The 13,713-nt window shown below is 36.9% G+C and overlaps 1 pseudogene; it reads right to left on the bottom strand.

The window, feature by feature from the left end:
- Positions 1 to 3,634: 3,634 nt before the first annotated feature.
- On the bottom strand, positions 3,635 to 11,712 carry LOC116569974 (annotated as a pseudogene).
- Between the last annotated feature and the right edge of the window lie 2,001 nt (positions 11,713 to 13,713).

Below are 13,713 nucleotides of genomic sequence, written 5' to 3'. Positions count from 1 at the left end.
TCTTGCCTCAACATTGGGAAGACCAAATACTACTAAGATAGGATAAAGGATTAGACTTAAGGGCAATTTCTGCTGGATAAAAAGGGGAAATAGAATGCTCTTTTTGTTTTGGGAGAAGAAATTGGAGGAGAGAATGAGAGAGAGAGAGTCAAGTGGTTAGACTAAATATCTTAGCTAATTGATCTCTTACCCTTCTTTGAAGTTAAATTTTGAGGAAGAAGGGTAGAAATAACCTTATAAGTTTGGGAGTAATATCTTGCTTCTCAGGTATAGCCTGGTAACACTGTACCAAGACTCAACACTCAACCTGTCCCTGTTCCTACATATTGAAAGTCTGAATTTATTTCAGGAGGAAAAAAAAAAGATGAGAAAAAGGGAGATAGAAATCCAGAGTTAATTTACACTAAAACAAGTTGCTATAGATCAGGGTTTTTATATCCGTGTCTTTTAAACGCTGGTCATAATGTATTAGTGTATCTTGAAATCAGTTTGTGGTTAAAATAGTGTAAAATAGAGAAATGGAAGTCTATCCCCCATAGTGGTAGGTGTTTTTTGGTGAAATCTAGGTTCAATTTTATTATCAATAGCTAAATGTCTCTATCTCTGAATACATCTATATCCATATATATCTATATTATATCTGCATCTATATCTATCTATATACGCACCCACACACATAGTCACACTTCTGTTGTACTGTAGCATAATAAGAAAAAAAAAGTATTTCTCACTGTGAGTGGATTAAAGTGAAAACATGTTTAAATACAACTGTGATGCGTTTCAAACTGGAAGAAGTTAAGTTACCTTCAATGCAAATTTAAGTTTTCTTCTTCACTACCAAATGCGAATGGGAGCTCCAGACTAAAGATGAAACAGGTAGTGAAGATAAACAATTTTTTTGATGTCCGAATTTTTGTGTATAAACTATGACCTGATCACACTAAAAATAATTAAACAACTGAGTTTGCGTGTGACTTACTTTTTAGGAATAGAGTTGGGTCAAGATTATCTCTTTAAAAACTTTATTTTTGGGGTGCCTGGGTGGCTCAGTTGGTTGGGCAACTGCCTTCAGCGTCCTGGGATCGAACCCTATGTCTGTTTCCCAGCTCAGTGCGGAGTCTGCTTCTCCCTCTCCCTCTGCCCTACCTTCTCCCACTTGAACTCTCTCTCTGTCTCTCTCACTCTCACTCTCTCAAATAAATAAAATCTTAGAAAAAATCCATCCCTCCCAAACTTTCTTTTTCTTGTATTCTGATAAGCCTTGATTGAGGAGAAATAGGAAAGTTGCAAACAATTTATTGGGAATTGTTCCTACTCCAGAAAGTCCCCACAGTTTTCTGTATTACACTCTGTGTCATTTGCCATTAGAGACATAGTGAAAAATCTTAATTCCTCCTGCATTAGGAATCTCTTAAATGTCCATCAGCTGTAGCCCATTTGTCTTTCAAATTCTGGGGAAGGAAGGAAACATGGGTAAGATAAAATAAGGAAAGGGTCCTTAGAATTCTGCTGGTGCTTCTCCCATTAGTTGTCTTGAGACAATCAATGCCCACTCCCTCACCTGGTGACATATTTGCTGGTTTAGACATCTGGAGGAGTAAACAAAGAGCTGAGAAAAATAGGTACAGATTAATTAGCATCAGAAAGTTCCTTTCCCCATTTTCCCCCAACTAAATCCCCATGGCTGGTGAATTACAACCTAAGAATAATTCTTCCTAAGGCTGCTTCTCCTGGGTAGTGAGGGTAAAGCTTCGAACTGAAAATTTTTTTGTGGGGACTCTGTTGTTTCAGCATCTTCAGCCTAGGGTGCATCCATCTCTGAGATCCCTTGAACTTATTCATAAGGCTTTATACACACTAGGATCTGGCCCTGCTAGCCAGATCATTTTTTCCTTACTAAGTGGTACATCTCCCTGGGGAACATGAGTGCTCAGGTTATGCTTGGCACATTGCTTTTCCAAACTAAATGTTGGAATAAATATTATCAAGTTCTCTGAAAAAAAAAAAAAAAAACAACAAAACAACCAAACAAATTTTTATTGAAGTTGCACTGAATCTTACAGATTTGTCTTTCTATAGTGAATATGGTATAACTTTTGATTTTTGTAAACTCTTCTTTGATATTTCTTAACAAATCTGTATATTTTTCACAGTAAAATGGCTACCTGGCTTTTCTAAAAATATCTCTAAGGTATTAGATATTTTTTAATACTATTGTAAAAAGCCTTAATTATATATCCCACTTATTTGTTAAAGGTACATGGAAATGCAATTGGCTTGTACATCATCAACTTATCTTGACAAAACTTTCCTGCCTTCTAATAATTGTAGATTATTTTGAGCTTTCTGTGTAACAGTAACACCATCTGTAAAGAAACAGAATGTTATTCTCCTTTCTTATCCCCATCTCTAATTATTCATTTATATTACACAGACTACTATATAAAGTAAAAGTGAATAAAAGGATGACAGTACGCCATCCTTTCCCTTTTTAGAGTCCAGTCATAAAACTTTTATTCCACTTGCATCATCTTAATCTACATGTTCCTCACAATTATGCTTGAGTTGTCATTGAAAGATTCATGAAAAATTAAACAAAACTGTCCATCATCTTAAATTATTTCTCTGTTAAGTATCTTTACAGTCATGCATGTAGAGCTCAAAAATGAAAAACCCTAAAATAAGTTAAACACATTTTTTTTTTGTTTTACTAGTGATTGATGTATATGAAATAATAGATATTAGGAAATTTGATTTTACAGCACCTTTTCTTGTAGATTTGTTCTCAGGTTGCCTAAGACATTTAGATACAAAAAACCACAGCAAAAATAATCGAAGTACACAACAGGTAACTTTACAAAGTGTAAAATATGAACCATTTCTGCCCTTTCCCAGAGCCAAATGGGTCACAATTTTCTGTAAAGAAAACATTTCTGTAGCTGTAGTCAAAAGTGTGGCCATTGAAAAAAGGTACAGCAGGGGGAATATAGTCAGTGGTATTGTGATAGAGTTGTATGGTGACAGATAGAAGATCCAGTTGTGGTGAACACAGAATAACGTCTAGAGTTGTCCAATCAGTATGTCGTATACCTGACACAGATGTAATATTGCGCGTCAGCTATACTCAAAGTGTGCACACTGAGATTGTGTATTCCACAAATACACTTCACTTAACATGTGATAGCCACTGAGATATAGTCACAGTGTACCCGTACCCACAGTACTGTGTCAAACATAAGTTGTATAAAAGTTCCATATTCCTATATGGAGCTCCTCAAAAGCAGACAGCTCCCAAGGAGTGCTCTTGTTCTGTTGAGCACAGGATGATGTATGGAAGTGTTGAATCGGTAGGTGGTACACCTGAAACTAATATAACACTCTGTTAACTATAATGGAACTAAAATAAAAACTTAATTAACAACAAATAAATAAATAAATAAATGTAGGTACGTCAAAAAAGAAAGACAACTCTCTACATGTTTGTTAATTAGCTTTACTCCTCTAATATTAAACATAAAAGTCACAAAAGGAAGATAAAAATTCAAACAGAAGTAACAAAAACCTATCACAATCACAAACAAAAACCTATTTGGGATAGTTTGGTCAGACCAAACGGTCTACTCTCTGTAAATTTTTAGAATGGGGCAGACAAAATTTGAAAGGCTAGTGAATTTTCCCCTCTTTTCCCTCCTTCAGCTTTGTTTCTTTGCTCCAAGGTCAAGTTGCCTCTCAGTCGCTGCATTATTAGCCTGCTGTCTTTGTATGACTCTTCACTCAGTGTATCAAGTTCAGCAATGGTCCCCTCAAAAACTGTCTATTCAAGACAGCAGGCTTGCTCAGAGGAGTTCAGACCTCATAGTAGAGTACAGAAAAGTTGAGGATGAGACCCAATCTGATAGGATGTGTCCATTGGCTCTTCGTTTCTGCTGACTTCAGACTTGTTGGTATGGGGACGCCTGGGTGGCTCAGTTGGTAAACCACTGCCTTCAGCTCAGGTCATGATCCCAGAGTCCTGGGATTGAGTCCCGCATCGGGCTCCTTCCTCAGTGGAGAGCCTGCTTCTCTCTCTGACTCTGCCTGCCGCTCTTCCTCCTTGTGCGCGCTCTCTCTCTCTCTCTGACAAATAAATAAATAAAATCTAAAAAAAACAGAAAAAAAAAAAAACACAAAAAAACCACAACTTGATGGTATGCTTGTGGTGACTGATCCACAATCCTTTTCCTCTCAGCACCAGAAGCAACCCAGACCTCTCAGCACCAGAAGCAACCCAGACACTAACAGTAAGACTCATCTTTCACTTACAAATAGAAGATTTTGCTCTCTGCTTGTGGAGCAGCATGATCAAGAACTTCTCCAGAAGTGATAGTATATCATTGTAGATGTACTCTAAGCTTTGTCACAGTTTTCTCTCTGTAATCATGAATAATACCCCCACCCCCCACCCCTTAGCAGCTCCTATCTTTAGCTTGGTACTTGAGATGACTCTTTAAAATGACCTATGGCTTTTTACAACATTTTTCACAAGTAACTGAGAAAAAGATGCTTTCCTCATTGGAGATCATTCAGGTCCTTATTTGGTTACGGACAGGATGCAGGCTGCCCTGTCTTCATATTGTTTAGCCTGCTTGGTCAGTTTTGCTTCTGTTTCAGCTTAACTTTCCCTTTTTGTGTCTGAAGTTGTTGGTAGAAGATGATGGGTCTCGGGAATTTCTGCCTTTTTGTTTTCAAAAGATATTTTATCAGATTAATGGTGTCCTCATCTATTTCTGAATTACTAAGAGTTATTTTTTATTTTAAAAGATTATTTATTTATTTATTTGACAGAGAGAGATCAATCACAAGTAGGCAGAGAGGCAGGCGGAGAGAGAGGAGGAAGCAGGCTCTCTGCTGAGCATAGAGCCCGATGAGGAACTTGATCCCAGGACCCCGGGATCATGACCCTAGCAGAAGGCAGAGGCCCAAGCCACTGAGCCACCCAGGAGTCCAAGAGTTGTTTTTTTTGATTAGGAATTTAGTTTGAATTTTATCTAATGTTTTTCCTGAACCTATTTGAAAGAGTCATATTGTTTTTCTCTTTTAATACCATAATGTGGTGAATTGTATTTGCAGATTTTCTAATATAAGCCTGAAGAAGAGCAGTCTTACACATTTTCTTTTTATAAATTTCTTTTAATTGTCTTATTTGCCCATAAAAAGGCATATTTTTCAGTTTTTAACTTTATTAAAAAGTATATGATGCTACATGTAATAATTTAGGGCTCTTCCTCCAATAGAATAATATATTGTTAATGTTCTTATTTATTATTATATTTAGCTACAATTCATTCATTTTGACTGTTGCTTCATATTTGATTTTGAAAATAAATAATTTATCATATGCTTGGGCATATTAATTATGGGACTTTTTATAAGTCATAATAATAAAGACAGTATGTAACTGGCACAGGGGTAGAAAATTGGCCAATGGGATGGGACAGAGAACTAAGAACTAGACTCAGGCATCCACTGGAATTTAGGTACATCAGAGGTGGCCTCTCTCATCAGTAAGGAAAGGTGAGAGAATTCAGTAAATGAAACTGGATGATTGGTTACCCAGAAAAATAAAATCATCATCAGATAGATTAAGGATTTTAATATTTAAAAAACCTGTGAATGTCTCAGTAGAACATATTGGTGAACATATTTTCAGGCACAAAAACGTTAACAATATTTGACAATATAAAAATTTAAAAACTTGGTTCGTCAAAAAATAATCCTAAGTGAAAACATGAGTTACAACTGGGAAAACGTCATCAGCAACAAACGGAGTCAAAAGGAAATTTTATCAAGACGAGTTAACAAACTCTTATAAAATTAGTGTGTAAAGCATCAGCAACTAAGAGAAAACAAGGGGCAAAGCACATGAAAAAGCATTTCACAACAGAACACGTACAAATGGCTAGCAAATATATTAGAAGATGATTGACCTCATTGTCAGGGCAATGTAAAGCAAAAATGACAGAAACTTTTAGAAAGTCTGATTGCACCCAGTGTGGGAACCTTCTATACCTTAAAAATTGCAAGGAGGGTGGGAGTGGGTGTGTGAAATCTGAAACCACTGATCTCCGCATCAGTGTGATTGTCTCTTTAAAAAATTGGGGTGAAAAAAGTACATACTGTATGATTCCATTTACATGAAAGTCCTAAGCTACAATGAGAGAAGCAGAGAAGTAGGATCCCGGGCTGGAGGTGAGGGCAATATACTAACTTGCGGAGGAGCTCTAAGAACTTCTCAGGATTGCGTTTGTGTTCCATTTCTAGATTGTGGAGGTAGTTACCCAAGACCAGATATTTGTCAAAATTCATTGAATTGTATATTTGGAATGGATATGCTTCATTTCCTATAAATTATACCTCAATACAATTGACAAAAATTAAAAAAAATAGGGTTTTCCTTTTGGTGGTGTATCCACAAATCTATTACATTGAACATACAATCCAGTCACATAAATTTAGATAATACACAATAGAAGGCCACAGGTGGAACAGTTGGATGATGCACTATTCAAGTCTGAGCCCTTTAAAATCATTTAAAATTTCAAAAGTAACATGTCTGCCCATGCTATTTATCTAGGCCGCTTAGAAAAATCTAAATAAAGATTAATTGGCATGTCTTAATACCGGTATATGTTTGCAATATTTTCAATAAAGACACATATTTATTATTTCCCTGATATTTGAAAGTTGATCAGAAATAGAGATTTACATGATTCTTCATCTGCTATTTACTGTTAATACATACTGAGAAAATAACAGATAATCTGGAATTTTCAGGATGTCCGTGGGATGTTTGCAGATATGGGTAATGTCTGATTCTAGTACCCTGGGGATCTTTTGATTTTTTTTTTTAAGATTTTATTTATTTATTTGACAGACAGAGATCACAAGTAGGCAGAGAGGCAGGAGGGAGAGAAGAGGAAACAGGCTGCCTGCTGAGCAGAGAGCCCGATGTAGGACTCGATCCCAGGACCCTGGGATCATGACCTGAGCCAAAGGCAGAGGCTTTAACCCACTGAGCCACCCAGGTGCTCCTTCCATAGGGGTCTAAGGCAGACTCAGGGATGGAGGAAGAGACATGCAGGGCAGGAACAGATATTTCTGTAGAGATTGCTTAAAAATAGAATCTTAAAAAAAAAAATCACTTGCTTCTCTAAAAATGACTGAACTTTATACAATTATATAGACATCATTTCCTAAGAATGGCACATAGTAATCACTATAATTTCTTTGATAGAACTGATTAATAAAGATACCTGTACTACAGCTCTAATACATGAACTAACTGTCAGATATTGTCCAGACTATTTTCTTGTACTGAAATCCATTGCTTGAGCAGTAGTAGAAAGGGTGTAATTGTAGGAATCAGGTAGGCTGGGGTTCACATTCTATCTCTCTGTTCTCTTCATTCCCTCAACAGATTAGATGATGCCCATCTACATTGGTGAGGACAATCTACTTCACTCTGTTCACAAATTCAAGTGCTAATCACTTCCAGAAATACCATCACACACATCTAGAAATGTTTATCCAAATATATGAGCACCTCATAATCCAGCCAAATTGACACATAAAATAAACCATCACAAGAAACACATACTCATTTTAACAGTGATATTACTACCAAAAGGGCCAAGAACTAAAATTAGTCTAATGCTGGTCTTCTCATTGAGAATCAAGAGCATATTTACAATTATTTACACAAAAAGCAAAATGTTTCTTCTCTTATTGTCTGAAACCCACGTTTTCCAAACTGAAAGTGACCTAGAAATTATCTAGTCCAATCCTTCGTTTGTAAATATGAAAGTATTGATGCCTCAAGTGCTCATGTTTTCAGTTAATGAATTCCAGAGCTGGAATTGGAATCTAATCTCCTAACATACAATTAATGTTCATCTCAGAATATGACACTGAAAATCTTAACAAAAGACAAAAAAAAGTTACACTTAGTAGCTATTTCGTGTTGAACAAGTAACCTAAATTTTCTATATATTGGCTTCCTCTTCTATAATTCGAAGATAATGATAATAACAGTACATATTTTAAATGTTTTAGTATGTTTACAATATTAAATGAAATAATAAAAACAAGGCACTTAGCACAGAGTAAGGACTCAACAATAGGAGAATTATAAAGAGTCTATTGAGAGATAATTTTTTTCCAATTAAGTGTTTCTATCATGACATTTTGTGATATAGTTTTGTCCTGTGCTTTGGAAGACGAATTTTCTGCCTGAGAGGGATGGATTCAAAATCCTTCTCACCCTAGAAAATAACCTGTCGAAACAGGTTCTCAGTGGACTTGTGTTGGGAAACCTATATATCAAACTGAAAATGATTAACTGAGGAAAGAAAGAACAAGTTGATTTTTATCTCTTGAAGAGGTATCAACAACCCTGAGTGTAACTGTATGATCCTTTTCACTAATACTCTGTCTATTCCTGTCAAAGCCCAAGAAAATCTGCTAGGCTGTGTCTGTGGCCGGTGATTCACTGGGACATTTCATCCCTCCACTGACAAGCTCTTCTTACCATCTCTCTGGGTTTTTTTCCCTCCCTGTGCTTTTTTTGAACAACATCTATATATTTTCCTTCTCTTCAGTTGGAAACAAACAAAAGTAAACTAAACTAACTAAAAAGAACAATGCAAACATTCCTCTGTGAAACAAACCACCTTGGAATATATATATTTTGTATCATGATAGAACAAGAAGCTTTTCCTCCATACCAGTATTTATAATTCTAAAGAAGAATAGCATTGACCAAAAGTTAGGAAACATTATAAAAATGTTATGAAGATGTAGGAACTTTCCAGGAAATGTTAATTTATTATCATCACTAAACTGGAATAATTTATTAGCCAGATTTGGATTGTCCTACCCTTCTAAATGACTCACTAAGTCATTTATCAACTTAGTTAACATTTTTTTTTTTTTGGTATGGGAACCAATTTATGGAAAAAAAATATAGTTAGTGACGTTTAACTTTTTGACCTTTAGTAACAAGTTTAAAAAATATGTATCTTTAAAAAGATGATAAATGGTTATTTTAAAACATCAAATAGTAAAATAAAATAAAATAAAATAAAATATGACTAACATCACGCAAAGAGTGTTATTTAACAGATAACAAAACACATTCATCCTATTTTACTTTACCGAATCCCAAGGGGACAGGGTATATTTATACAAATTAGACTACCTATTTATCGTTAAAAATCATTCCAATGAGAAGTTAATTTTGCTTTATATCTCAGAGAAGTAGCAAGATAAAGGTAGCTTTCTAGAAAGCTCTTATCCTGGGGTGACTTAGTGGTTCAGTCAGTTAAGTGTCTAATTCTTGATTTTGGCTCAGGTCATGATCTCAGGGTGGCAAGGTCAAGCCCCTCCTTGGGCTCTGTGCTAAGCCTGCTTAAGATTCTCTCTCACCCTCTCCCTCTGCCCCTAGTGCCCCTGCTTGCATTTCTCTCAATACATACATACATACATAAAGCTCTCATCCTGAAATTAAATTGGAGGCTACATTCTGAATCTATATGATCTCTATTTGATCATGAGTTGGTCACTGCTGGTACATAAGTGTAGATTACACCAATTACCTTCTAAGGTCTTGTTCTCACTTCTACTTCTTTGTTTAATTAGTTGAATCTCATTGCCAGTCAGGAGTAGAAGCCTCAAGGTTTATCCTTCTTCTTAGATCTTTTTAGATCTTCTCTTTCTAGATCTTTAAGTGTTCTTACCACACACACACACACACACACACACACACACACATAGAGGTAACTAAGCAGGGTGATGAATATGTTAATAAGCTTGATTGTGGTAATTATTTCTCAATGTACACATATATTAACATGTCACATTGTTCACCTTCAATATGTATGATTTTTATTTGTCAATCTTATCTCAATAAAGTTGGAAAAAAATATGGGTCACAAACCATAACTTACAATTATGGAAGGATATAGGAAAAAGGAAAAAGGAAAAAGCTATAGCCATTTCTCTACGGAAGTTTCTGTTTAAAGGAGAATGCACAAAGTCTTTAAATATTTAAGACATCTCTAAAAGGCGGAAGTGGAGAGACACAAATCACAACTATAAAACCCTTCAGCTGATTAGGTCAGAGCTGAGGAAGCATTTTATTTTCTTTCTCAAGTCCTAATCTTTTTCTCTTAATTTTATTCTCTTACAGCAATGTGCGTCAGAAGCCAGATCACCTAAATTCTGGTTCACTAATCTTGTCTACCATTTTTCAATCACTCTTCTCTCATATCTCCTCTGTGATATCCTGGCTCCATACCAAACCCCCTCCGCCCCCGTCTTAGAAGTGTGATAGAAACCCAGATTTCTATTACAGAAGGACATGCATACAGGTTAAATTAACCAACCAAACATATATATGATGCAGTTTGTTCTGCTCTAAATGTAGAGATTAACAGGGTTAATGTTGTGTCATATATTGAAAACAAACAAAAAACTATGAACAAGGCTGCAGTTTTATTATAATCTGCCACCTACTGAATTCATGACTTTGAACAATTCTTTCATGTTTCTGAACTTGAGTTGTTATGTCAGTAAAATGAGAAAAAATAGAAGTATATCTACTCAGCAGGTTATATGTAGTCATTTTGCATATAATATATGCAAAAACATCTCTATATGGTAGGTATTCAAAAAGCCTCCATTTCCAGTATTTTCTATGATGAAACTAATTTATATTTTCATAAATTGCCGTTTTAGCTTTTGACTAAAAATGATTGAATCCTAATTTCAGGGAAAGTGTCTTGAATCCAATTCCAGTACCTTGATTGCCAAAGCGAAAAGCGAGTGCTAAAACTGTCAAGTGACGGCAAGTGATTCAACCTTCTTTTTGCTGGATTGTTTTCTGGTTAAGTTAACACACATTTCAAAACTCACCCAGAATCGTTGCCTTTTGGCTTCGACTCTGAACTTAAAGTGATGATATTTCAAGGAAAACCGAAATGCAAAGGGATGTTATGTTGCATTTACTTTAGGGTTCATTCACTATGACTTTTACATGACTTGTTAGACATTAGCCTCCCTGTTTTGAAAAGGCCAGGAACATCAGGGTCTGTGCAGAGGGTGAAAACCATTAGTCTGCACTTTATCACTGTCATCCAGCTGCAGAATGGCCGCATTTTACATTCCATAGGTAATGGAGGATGTCAGAGCTGTTTCAACTCTTACACGGGTCAAAACTTCACAAAGACTCAGGGTTTCTGATTTTAGGTGAGGAGCACTTCTCTGCCCCGGTTCCTCAAACAGCCTTCACCCACTCTGCAAGGAGACTGTAGTAATTATTGTCTGTGAGTGTGTTTTGTAACCTATTAATGAACTTTGGGGTAGAATTGATTCCTAACTTATAATTCAAATATCTAAGTCATTAGAAGGCAGAGCCAAACTTTGCTTCAACTTTCTTCCTTGAAGTGGATTTTAACCAAGATTAGGTATCATAATAACATCGTGTTGTCATATCAGTCTTCACATCAACTCGTAGATGTGTGGGATTTCAGAGACTGAAATGACAGCATGTTCACTCGATACAGCCCTGATCTCACGTGTGCCCACCTGAGTACAGCCCAGCTGGCTGAGGCCCCCAAACAGTGACTTTGGGTTTCTTTGGGCACCGAGCAGAGATTCTATTGCATTCCATTGCATCTTATCGCACTTTTCATTTTTTATTCCATTATGGCAGGCTCATCTTCCCCGCATTCGGGTAGAAGCTACTGATAGGTAATAAATCTCAGCATCACATCTACTCAAAAGGGGAGAAATCTAACGAGTAGAGAAGGAAGTAGACCATAGCTGCTGCTTCTTTTCATACTCACAGATTTTCTGCAACTTTAGGGGATTTGTTAAGATCCTCAGTGTAATATTCTGGGATGAACATAAATTGTATGTTAGGAGATTGGATTCTAATTCCAGCTCTGGAATTCATCAACTGAAAACACAAGCATTTGGGGCATCAATATTTTCATATTTACAAACGAAGGATTGGACTAGATAATTTCTAGGTCACTTTCAGCTTGGAAAACACGTTTTTCCAACAATAAGAGAAGAAACATTTTACTATTTGTGTAAGTAATTGTAAACATGCTCTTGATTCTCCATGAGAAGACCAGCATTATACTTTTTAGTTTTTGGCCTTTTTGGTAGTAATATCACTGTTAAAATGAGTATGTGTTTCTTATGATGGTTAATTTTATGTGTCAATTTGACTAGGTTATGAGGTGCTCAGATATTTGGATAAATATTTCTAGATGTGTCTGCGATGGTATTTTTAGAAGTGATTAGCACTTGAATTTGTGAACAGAGTGAAGTCGATTGTCCTCACCAATGTAAATGGGCATCATCTAATCTGTTAAGGGAATGAAGAGAACAGAGAGGTGGAGGAAGGGAGAATTCTCTTTGCCTGACTGTTGAGGGGACACATTGATCTTTTCCTGCCCTTGAACTGGGACTTAACACCATTGGTTCTACTGGTTCTCAGGCCTTCAGACTTGGACTAGAATTACCCCACTGGCTTTCATGGGTATCTAGCTTGAAGAAGACTGTGGGAATCCCCGGCCTCCATAATCATGTGAGTCAATCACTTATTTTACATATATATCTCATGGGTTCTGTTTTTCTAGAGAACCCTGAGTAATATACTTTTCTTTGCAAAACCTGGAGTTTTCAAAATTATTGATGAATTAATAATTCTTACTTCTGACTATACATGTTCACATGACCTTCAAAACACTTTCGTACATATTACCTTGTTTTTTCCCTTTTCCTTTTGTTAGAAAATATGAATTGCTTCATACAACTGGACAGGTATTACCACCCCCATTCTAAGGACAATGAAGTCAAGATGAGGAATACTTAGGTAGCTTAACAAAGGATTTGTGGTTAGTTAACAGCAAGAGATATAATACAATTTAAGTCAGCTAAATGTTAATCATATATATGCTTATTTTATTTTTAAAATCAACATCTTATTATGAAATATAACATACAGAAACATACATAATACTTAGCTTAACAATAGCTGTAATGAGAACACCTGTGTAATGATCACAGCCGGGAAGTATTAGAACATTACGGGCATCACAGAAGGCCCTCTCTCTCCTCTGTGCCAGTTATCAGTTGATTGCTTCTCGCCTTGAACCCCCCCCCCCCCAAATCTCTTCCGCAATAACAGAGCTTTAAGCATCCCCTCCACCCCACCTCCCACCCCCGCCGCCTTTGGTGCCCGTGTGATATTAAGCGTCATCGGTAGAGGGAGCTAGAGGGACTTTGAAAGAGGAAGGGGTTTCCCTTCCGGTGCGTGCAGTCTTTGGCCCGTGTGGCCTCTAGGCCTGGGCCACGTTGCCGACACAGGATTCCCAACCGGGTGACGTCGCAGCTCCCTCTGTGTCTACCACACAACCTTGACCCGTCTGGACCCCAGAGGGATGGTTCCGGCTTCCCCGTGGCTGTGAATCACTTCCGCCTCCATAAAGCCGTGACCTTCGCCGTGCTGTGGGCTACCGCGGCCACCCTTGCTTAACAAGGTGTGAACCCCAGGCTTGAGGAAGGACACCCCTCCCACGCTGGTGCTTCCGTGTGTACCTCCCTCAGCCGTAAGGTGTTTTTCAGAATTGTAGTTACAGGTTTATAACCCCCCCCCCTTTTTTT

The sequence above is a fragment of the Mustela erminea genome, chromosome 12 (assembly GCF_009829155.1).
Source record: "Mustela erminea isolate mMusErm1 chromosome 12, mMusErm1.Pri, whole genome shotgun sequence".
NCBI lineage: Eukaryota > Metazoa > Chordata > Mammalia > Carnivora > Mustelidae > Mustela > Mustela erminea.
Note: the sequence above shows the minus strand (reverse complement) of the source record. Positions and strands in the feature narration are given on the sequence as shown.